The 11,342-nt window shown below is 29.0% G+C and overlaps 2 pseudogenes; one reads left to right on the forward strand and one right to left on the reverse strand.

Annotated features, from left to right (window-relative positions):
• Window positions 1–5,668: 5,668 nt before the first annotated feature.
• On the forward strand, window positions 5,669–7,145 carry LOC124945016 (annotated as a pseudogene).
• Window positions 7,146–7,199: 54 nt separating this feature from the next.
• Window positions 7,200–9,556, reverse strand: LOC124945026 (annotated as a pseudogene).
• Between the last annotated feature and the right edge of the window lie 1,786 nt (window positions 9,557–11,342).

Below are 11,342 nucleotides of genomic sequence, written 5' to 3' on the forward strand. Positions count from 1 at the left end.
CCGGCATAGAGGGAGAGAGAAGGAGAAGAGCGAGTTATATTGGAATGATAAATTAGGGTTCTAGGAAAGTGAAGGTATTTAACCAGGTTGAGATCCATCGCAGCCGTTGAAATAAAACTTCATATATAAGAGTTCATATCTATCATGACATGTGGTTTCATAGATAATTGACACATGACGTATTCTAATGGAAATAAGTGACACATGTGATAAGAGAGGCAAGTAATCTAGTTCTTTGATAAGATATTATCTGTATCAAAAAAAGCGATATATAATTCGATAATAAGACCTTATCTGTATTCACCGATAAAGCGACACATATACAAAGCATTTAATTCGATAATAAGACATTATATGTATCCACCGATAAAGCGACACGTGTACAAAGTGTTTAATTCGATAATAAGATATTATCTGTATTCACCGATAAAGCGACACATGTACAAAGCGTTTAATTCGATAATAAGACATTATCTGTATCCACCGATAAAGCGACACATGTACAAAGCCAGAAAAAATCACTAAAAATGAGAGTTGGTGATTTACTTTTGTATAAATCTCACTTCATGAATGAGATACCAGCCATGCATGTACTTTGGATCAAATTAGCCGTGTGTCAATATTTATTATAACCTTCCTAATTAGAGAAGACTAGTTTGGTTTGGTTGGAAGAAAAAAGAAAGTAACTAAACCCTTATTTTAGAATATATGTGTCGGCATAGGATTGAGCTGCCAGTGAAAAAAAAAAAATTTACAATCTGTACAGGTTCTTTCGGCTTGTGTATACATGGGATCAGGTAACCATACGATCGAGATTATGGATAAATATGGAATAGGTAATTCAAATCTTATCAGCTTCAGAGGCAGATAATTCACTACTCACGGGTATCGTCCACTAGGAAAAGTAAAAATATTTTCCCACAATTTACATGATTTGGTTTTAATTAAGTGAATTTCACAAATAATAATATGATTTAACATCTGTTACTTATTTGTTTTTTATGAGATTTTAGAGCACAAAATAGAGAAGACATAACAAAAAAACGAGCATAACAAGAGGCTCTTACTTATTTATCGTTTTTACCGCAAATTTGATCGATGATTGTTAATAGATATAGATAACACTTTGGTCAATTAATTAATTATATATGTTTTATGTTTGGAAACATCGGGAATTTGATACTTTATGTTTAAATGAACTAATGTTATTAAATTTATTAATATATACATAATTAAAATATATTTTAAAATATTATTTCATTTAAATCAATAGCTTAATAAGAAAAAATAGTATTTAAGTAAATTAAAAATAAATATATCGCCCAAACTCAAACTCAAGTCCAACGTTTAAAAAAAAAAGGGTAAATTATTGATCTAGTGGGTACACTTATTTTAATAAATGGTATTTTTTTTAATAAAAGACTCGGTTAGATTTCCTTTAAACACAAATTTAGAGAAATTATAAAAATTTATACTATAAAATAATGGTTGTATAAAAGAGTAAGAGGTTGGTTGTGAGAAAAAATATCTCATGTCATGTTAGAGTAATAGTTATGTGAGGGTTAATGAAAGATAAAATATTATGTATGGGGTCAACTTAAAATATTTGAAGGTGGATTTTATTATAAAAAGTTTATATATGTTTTTTATACAAAACAAGGAGGGAAAAAAGGACCATGAGATTAACCTGCCTTGTCTTAAGTAAGTCTTGTGTTCAATTCCGTGAGTTGATCAGTTAGAAGGATTGTTTTCTGCCGTCTATTTTTTTTTCTTCTCTCGTCAAGTCACACTTTTAGCTTGCCATGGAGAAAGAAATTGCTAGCATTTATCTAATATGCCATCCACGAGAGACCCCGCAAGAAAAGAACCGGTACGAATTGTGACATTTTATAATCAAGGTTGTTAAAATCTCGAGTTGATTCTTAAAATTTTACGATTTTACGATTTTATGGAAGGTTAAAGAGTCTGATTTTAAATAAACTCTTTAATATATAAACTCTTACAATTTTAAATTTACAATAATAAGATTTTACGATTTTACGAGTTTATAAATAATTTCGATTTTACGATTTTATACGATTTTACGTTCAGAAAAAAAATTTATATTTAAAAAATAAAATTATTATTTACTCAAATAAATAAATTAATATAATTGATTTTTTAAATATAATATTTTAATAGTGTTATTTATTTATTATTAATTTTTAATTAATTTTATATTTATATATATATATATAATTTAAATTGGTTAAGTATATTTATTATATATAAAAATAATAATAATATATAACTATTATTTTTTCAAATTAAACTTTTACGATTTCGAGTAAACTCTAGATTTTACGAGTTTATAATTGGCCAACGATATTACGTAAACTCTCGATTTTGACAACCTTGTTTATAACTGTAAATGAAAGAGCTCTTCCTCCCTATCCAACGAACCACTGCTCTACGGATTCTCTTCCACCCTATCCAACCAACCACTGCTATACGGATTCCTCTTCCAAGGCCACAGATTGTTGAATCACGAATATCCCTAAGTCTGAAGAAAAGTAGTGTATGTTATACTTATTATACAATACTAGCATGTATCTCGTGCATTTGCACGAGTAATAATATAAAAAACCGTGAAAAAAATATTACGGTAAAATTTTTATGGGCGGGTTAACCCACAATCCGATCCAAGTATCCATTTACTCTCACATATATCCAAATTAACTACAGCTCTCTACCCGACAATCCGGACACTTTAAAAATTAAGCATCATTATATATACATATAGATTAGTTAGTTAAAAAGTTGAACTTATATTGTTAAAATGTCACGCGTTTATCAAATTTTGGGTTGAATTTAAAATATAAAGTGTTGTTAGCCTATTTGGTTAAAAAGTTGTACTTGTTTTGTTAGGTTGCAAGTTTGAACCATACCTATAGCATTTTTAATTTTATTTTTAACCGTTTTAAGTTTATGGGCGGGTCAACCCACAATCCGACCCAAGTATCCATTTACTCTCACATATATCCAAATTAACCACAGCTCTCGACCCGGCAATCCGGACACTTTAAAAATTAAGCATCATTATATATATATATTAGTTAGTTAAAAAGTTGAACTTATATTGTTAAAATGTCACGCTTTTATCAAATTTTGGGTTGAATTTAAAATATAAAGTCTTATTAGCCTAGCATTTTTAGGTTGTACTTGTTTGTTAGGTTGCAAGTTCGAACCATACCTATAGCATTTTTAATTTTATTTTTAACCGTTTTAAGTTTATGGGCGAGTCAACCCACAATCCGACCCAAGTATATCCATTTACTCTCACATATATCCAAATTAACCACAGCTCTCGACCCGGCAATCCGGACACTTTAAAAATTAAGCATCATTATATATATAGATTAGTTAGTTAAAAAGTTGAACTTATATTATTAAAATGTGACGCTTTTATCAAATTTTGGGGTGAATTTAAAATATAAAGTCTTATTAGCCTAGCATTTTTAGGTTGTACTTATTTTGTTAGGTTGCAAGTTCGAACCATACCTATAGCATTTTTAATTTTATTTTTAACCGTTTTAAGTTTATGGGTGGGTCAACCCACAATCCGACCCAAGTATCCATTTACTCTCACATATATCCAAATTAACCACAGCTCTCGACCCGGCAATCCGGACACTTTAAAAATTAAGCATCATTATATATATATATATATATATATTAGTTAGTTAGTTAAAAAGTTGAACTTATATTGTTAAATGTCACGCGTTTATCAAATTTTGAGTTGAATTTAAAATATAAAGTGTTGTTAGCCTAGTTGGTTAAAAAGTTATACTTGTTTTGTTAGGTTGCAAGTTTGAACCATACCTATAGCATTTTTAATTTTATTTTTAACCGTTTTAAGTTTATGGGCGGGTCAACCCACAATCCAACCCAAGTATCCATTTACTCTCACATATATCCAAATTAACCACAGCTCTCGACCCGGCAATCCGGACACTTTAAAAATTAAGCATCATTATATATATAGATTAGTTAGTTAAAAAGTTGAACTTATATTGTTAAAATGTCACGCTTTTATCAAATTTTGGGTTGAATTTAAAATATAATGTCTTATTAGCCTAGCATTTTTAGGTTGTACTTGTTTTGTTAGGTTGCAAGTTCGAACCATACCTATAGCATTTTTAATTTTATTTTTAACCGTTTTAAGTTTATGGGCGGGTCAACCCACAATCCGACTCAAGTATTCATTTACTCTCACATATATCCAAATTAACCACAGCTCTCGACCCGGCAATCCGGACACTTTAAAAATTAAGCATCATTATATATATATATATATATATATATATAGATTAGTTAGTTAAAAAGTTGAACTTATATTGTTAAATGTCACGCGTTTATCAAATTTTGGGTTGAATTTAAAATATAAAGTGTTATTAGCCTAGTTGGTTAAAAAGTCTTATTTGTTTTGTTAAGTTGAAAGTTCGAACCATACCTATAGCATTTTTAATTTTATTTTTAACCGTTTTAAGTTTATGGGCGGGTCAACCCACAATCCGACCCAAGTATTCATTTACTCTCACATATATCCAAATTAACCACAGCTCTCGACCCGGCAATCCGGACACTTTAAAAATTAAGCATTATTATATATATATATAGATTCTAGAAATAGTAGTTAAAACACGTGATACCTAGCAAATAAAAATGTCGGTGATTGAAAACAAAATGTTGGATTTAAAACAATTGATTGTATTTTTTCAAGATTCGTTAGAAAAACCATTTTAAAATTTTAGAATGAACCACAACAATTAGATTTCTTTTATTTAAACCATTTTGATTAATGATAGTGACATATTTTAATTATTTATTTAAAAATATTTGTTATTAATTTTAATATTCAGATATTTTAATATTATTTTTATAAAACTTACCCTAAAATAATAATATAATATAAAAGAAATATTTAGAATAATTAATTATTTTTAATAAATAAAAATATTTAAGTTAATCTTTATTTATATATATATTAATTAGATGAATATTTTGTCTCTTGTGTGTAAAACCGTCTTCTCTATATTTACTGTTTACTTATAGGTAGATCGTGAGTCAAACCCAACAAACCATGGGCTAGGGCAGTCCACTTTAGGAAATTTGATGAAATGGTCCTACTAATAATCTTAATTTCAAAAAAGGTCTACATCTGCTAATGTTTGCAAGATGAGCCTTTTTGCCTTCTAAAAAGTCTGAAATACCCATCGCACTTAATTTACCGCTCATTTACGAGAAATTTCATTCACGCATTTTTATCTAAAATGCGTCAGTTGATTAAATGCGAGAAATACCAAATGCGAGAAATACACCAAATGCGAGAAATATACCAAATGCGAGAAACACACCATAACTTTATTCTGCGTTAATAAAAAAATTTCCCGCACTTCGTGTAATGCTCTTACATCTGAGTATATATTGAGATTCGAAAATTTGTAAAATATATGAAAACGACTTGCAGCTAGGGTTTCATATCGACCTACAATAGGCTATGAAAGAAGACGATTGAAGAATCTCTACGACTGCGATTCTACAAGGAATAGAAAGAGAGAAATGAAACCTGTGGTAGGAATGGTGGTTTCAAACAAGATGCAGAAATCAGTAGGGCTGGTAGTGGCGTATGCTTCTCAAGGTTATAATTCTCGGCGACAGCGGGTAAGACCTAAAAACACCTACAATTTTAACCATTCGAATCATTTACTTGAGATATCATGTTGGCTGCTCGTAGATCTGAAATATTTACTTTCTGAATTTGGTCAAAACATGTCCGTATGTAGAATTTAAACTTTTGATTTCGTTTGTATATTAAGGTTCAAGGTTTAGATTTACTGATATGGATATATCTTTCATCTTCTTCTAGTAGGTCGGGAAAACGTCATTGATAAATCAATAAGAATCATGTGGAGCCCTACATTCTGATGATGATTTCTTTTGTTGAAGTTCTTGGATGTATTTCTTTGTCCAGTGTTTTATTTATTTCTTCGACTCTGAAGGTATGTGAATCGTAAGTTTAACAATCAGTATAAGGCTACCATTGGAGCTGATTTCCTTACTAAATAAGCTCAGCAGTTTGAAATTTGAAGACAAAGCCTTCACTTTGCAGGTCAGCTTTCTTCACTATTAGATTTTGATTGGATTATTTAATTGGCATGTAATGTCAGCACTAGATTCTTTTTTTCAAGATCCTTAAACATATTAAAAGAATGTATTTGGTGGCCACAAAAGGATAATGAGGTTAAATTTCGTGCCATTTTCTTTAGGGTTTAACAATGGGATTCAAACACCTGATGATTTGCAATGAACAAAATGTTTATGTTGAATATGCCAATATGGTCCTATATACTTGATATAATGGATAGATGATAATTTATATTCATTTTTCATTCTTTAATAAGTTGAACATGGAAATGTCAGTTTGGTGATGGACTAAATATCTCACTTCTACTCCAATTTTCATTACACAAGTTGTTATACTTATAATTTCTCAATATTCATAGTATAGTAATCAATCCTTGCAGATATGGAACACAACAGGACAAGAAAGGTTGGCGTGGCTTTTTATCGAGGGGTTGATTGTTGTGTTCTCGTCTATGATGTTAATGTGATGAAGTCGTTTGAGAATCTTAACAACTGGAGGGAAAATATTTTGTTTCAGGTACTAACTATTTTGGTTAAAAAAAATTCATAAATTTACTGAACTAACTATTTTGTTCATTTTTTGGGATCTTTTAGGCTAGCCCACATGACCCTTAGAACTTTCCATTTGTGGTCCTAGGTAACAAGGTATATGTTGATGGTGGCAATAACAGGATAGTATGTTTGAATCATTTTTTGACATCAGAAAATAACTTAAAATATTTCCTGACTTATTTTGGCTACTGAGGCTACTGATCACTGTATACATACTGCTCTCTGAATTTCAGGTTTAAGAGGAAAAAGCAAGGGCATGGTGCGCTTCTAAGGGTAACATACCTTATTTTAAGACTTCTGTAAAAGATGGCTTGAATGTTGAAGCTGTGTTTGAGTGTATAGCTAAAAATGTTCTGAGAAATGAGATAAATTATGAAACATGTACATTGCTTCAATATGTTCTTTAATATTGCATTTATCCACAATTCAATTGTGTTTTCAATTATAAGACCTTATGTCTTTTAAGGCATTATTTGTATTGAATTAGAAGTACTTGATTTTATAATTACATTTACACCTTCCTTCCCCACACTAGTCCATATCACAACCCTCCCAACTTGTGAAGCACTAGCAATGGTAGATTTAACAAGCCTCAAATTAGGCGCCCACGAAACATCTCTAACCCAATCATCATGCATTTTCAAGGCAGGAAAGTAATCTATCTTCCATAATCTAGATGATGTCAGCTTCTATACTTTCACAGTATTATCACATCCATCAAACACCAACTTCTGAACAGAAGGGGCCCAAGAAACTGATGTTACTCCTACAGGATGAGCCTGCTCTTTCATGGAATTATCTCAACCACCTTCGGATCTAGAAGTGAAAATTGAGATGCTTCCATCCGAAGATCCCAAGCCAGACACAACCTGAATTCATGAGGAGCCCAAGAAATTGAGTTCACAGATGATTTATGGTCTTTGAATACATGTGCTTGAGCCCACTCGTTCTGATTGCCTTCTTTCCATATTATTACTCTACCGTTGTATCTGCATCTTTGTATATTTATCAGTTGGAAGGATTTTTAGACCATATTATTTTTTTAAATATCTTTTTCTATGCAAAATAAGTTTTTGAAGAGTACTAATACTGTATAAATGCCAGAATATGCTAATACAAACATTGCCTTTGTAAAGTAAAAAACTTACACTGCATTAAAATTCAAAGAAAAGTTTGAATGAATAGAGCCTTCAAATTTCTATATAAGTGAGTTCCTGGTTCACAAGGCATCGCGAGCAGCAATTCTGCTTACAATGGCATCAACTACAGAGGATATCCCCTCGAGTCTAGATATTTTGTAGTGTAGAGAAAGAAAGAGCAATTAGTCATCCTCCTCCTCTTCCTCGAGTTTTTTTAATAAAGTATGAAACAGACGCACAAAATAGATAAATAATACCTTCTGAATTTGAGTTTTATTTGCTCTTGCTTGAAATCCGTCTAAGTCAATTTCTTTCCCCCTTGACAAGTTTTTCAATGGATTTCATCTGAAATTAATGTCAACAACAACAACTTAAGTCCTTTCTTGTAAGGGGAAGGAAAACAGACAAGACAAACTACCTCATCCTCGGAGGCATCAAAACGTGCCACAAGAACATAAGTGGCACTCTCGGAGATTCCACATCGCTTAAAGGATTCCGTTATATAATCAAGTTGGTTGGAACTATGAGCCGGTCAATCATATCGTTAACAGGAAAAAGAGAAACAATTTGTTTGCGCCTGCTGCCTAATAGAGAGAACACAACAAGACTTATATGCTTGGAGCCGGAGTAGTTATAAACAAGCTCAGAATGAAGAGTGCGTGTAGTCAGTGATTCCCTATTCTTAGCCACCAGAGCTTTATGTGCAGCCGCTAGAACAGGGAAAACATCTAGGGATCTAAATGTAAGAGGAGGATGACATTGACAAGTTAAGGGCGCATTAAAATGAAATCTATCGAAACAAAAACTAGATAATTAATGGATTGATAGTGAAGCGTTAAGAAAAGCCACTTCCAGTTCAGTTGTCCCGGCTTGCATCAAGTCAAGAAGTTCTCTGCAACCATATCATAAAGAGATTTCAAACACATGTTTATTATCATTATAGGTATCCATTGTTATCTTTCAATCGTCTCCTGCAGCAGTATCAAATAAGCTTGGAGTTAAAATTCCTAACAGAGATTTCTATATATTTATTAGCCAGACAATTAAACAAATCAAAGTACATAATCAATCTGCGCTCTTCAAATTAAGAAAGAGCCAAATCAAATCTGAACCCTGTTGTCAAGACTAAATATTCAAGCTAACCGAAACGCCTGCGACTACCAGAGAAAGAGATAGAGAGAGTACTTGGAGTTAGCGACGTTCGTATAAAGGGAGAGAGAAAGGGTGTTTCCTTCTATGTGGAAGGGCTTCATGGCTACTGCTGGTGGTTTCCCAAGTAAAGAAGGCGGATGAGTTCTGGTTTAGATTAATCGAATGAGTTTCTTGAAGTCCAAAGCTTGGACTTTGGAATCGACCCTGCGTTAATCAACTTTTTTTTAAATCTCTTTTATTCTGAGTTGATTAACACATAATAAAGTTATGGTGTGTTTCTCGCATTTGGTATATTTTTCGCATTTGGTGTATTTTTCGCATTTGATGTATTTCTCGCATTTGATATTTCTCGCATTTGGTTTTTCTCGCATTTAATCAACTCACGCATTTTAGATAAAAATGCGTGAATGACATTTCTCGTAAATGAACGGTAAATCAGGCGCGATGAATATTTCAGACGTTTCGCAAGGCAAAAAGGCTCATTTGTAAACATTAGCATACGCGGGCCTTTCCCGTCCACCTCCCATAATAGCTCATTTAATAAAACAATAAAATATTTATGTTATATTAATTAAACTTTAATATAAAAATGAGTAGTTTATGGATTTAAAACAAAAAAAAATTATTTATTCAAATTTTATCTAAAAAAATTTATATTATTTTTAAACTAAAATTATGGCAAGATTAAAAGAATAAACAAAATATTATTTATATATAAATATTTTTAAATAAAAATAATATTATTCAGATTTAAATAATTTTAAATTTATTTAATTTATAAAAATTAAGTTAAATTATAATATAATGTTTACACATATTTTTAAATTAGTTAAAAAAATATTTAAAAAAATAATCAGAACGGATCTATGGATGGGTGGACTAAAGCCCACCAATATTTTGTTTTAATTTTTAATTGTAAAAATGTGTCTTTACTTCTTAATTTAAAAAAATAAAATAAAAAAGTATCTTTATCCATCCGTTTATTTTAAATTTTCTTTTTATTTTTTAATCATAACCACAATTATTTTAAAACCCACCACAGTTCAGATTTTTTAATTAGTGTAAATACAAATTTCAAAAATTAAATTTTGAATCAAATTATTAATCAAATTATAAAATTTTACTAAGTCTAATATTATTTATTATTATACTTATTTGAAAAAATAAAAATATTAAAAAAATTAAATAATCAATTCATTTATTTTTTTTTATATTTTTTATATTTAAAATGATTTTAATTATTTAATAATTAAATTTAGTAAGAATGGATATTTATTAAAAAATAAAAAATATATAAATGGAATATAATTAATTATTTTAAAATAAATAAATTATTATAATATATAATTAGACAAATATAATAAAATAATTTAAATTAATATATATATAATTAAAAATATATATATGATAATAAAAAATCGTGTCTTGTTTTTTTATAATAATAAATTATTATAAAAGATAATTAAAAAATATTTAAAATTAATATAATAATTAAATAAATAAATAAATGTACTAATATAAAAAATTGTTATACAATGTCTTAGTTTGTTTTCTTTAATAATAAATTTTATAATAGATATTTGGAAAATATTAAAAAAAAAATTTAATTAATATGTATATATAGTTAAATAAAAAAATTATATGATAATAAAAAAATTATTCTTTGATCTTAATTATTCTTATAATAATAAATAAGTCTTCAATACATTAATTCCTGCATAATGTAAAATTTAACATATTTAACTAGGTATATTTTCATATTTTTTTATTTAAATTTTTTTATTAAATTTTTTTTACATTTATTTGTTTTTTTAATTTATTTTACAATAAAAATGATATAATTATTATTTTTAGTGTATCTTTTATAATAATAAATAAGCTTCAAATCAATTTCTAAATCACTTTAAAACTTAATTTGACTAATTAAATATATTTTAAAATTTAATAAAAGTATTTTCTCAATTTCATGTTTTTGTATGATTTTAGGCATTTACTCATTGACGAACCATGCAGTCTTAAAAAATATATTTAATTATTCGATTACACATTTCGACAAATTGTGTTACCTTAAAAATCTCTAGTACTCTTATTTGTAGAAAAGAAAGATGTGTCAAATTGATATTATTTGCCAATGATTGATAATTTGTTCGACCAATTAAAGGATCATTTTTGTTTAACAAGATTGACATACAATCAGGCTACTATTATTTGAAGATATAGGAAAAAAATATTACAAAGATAACTTTTCGAACAAGATATATGGTAATGCCTCTTGGATTAACTAATGTTCTTGTTGTGTTTATGGACCTCAAA

This window comes from Impatiens glandulifera, chromosome 1, assembly GCF_907164915.1.
Source record: "Impatiens glandulifera chromosome 1, dImpGla2.1, whole genome shotgun sequence".
NCBI lineage: Eukaryota > Viridiplantae > Streptophyta > Magnoliopsida > Ericales > Balsaminaceae > Impatiens > Impatiens glandulifera.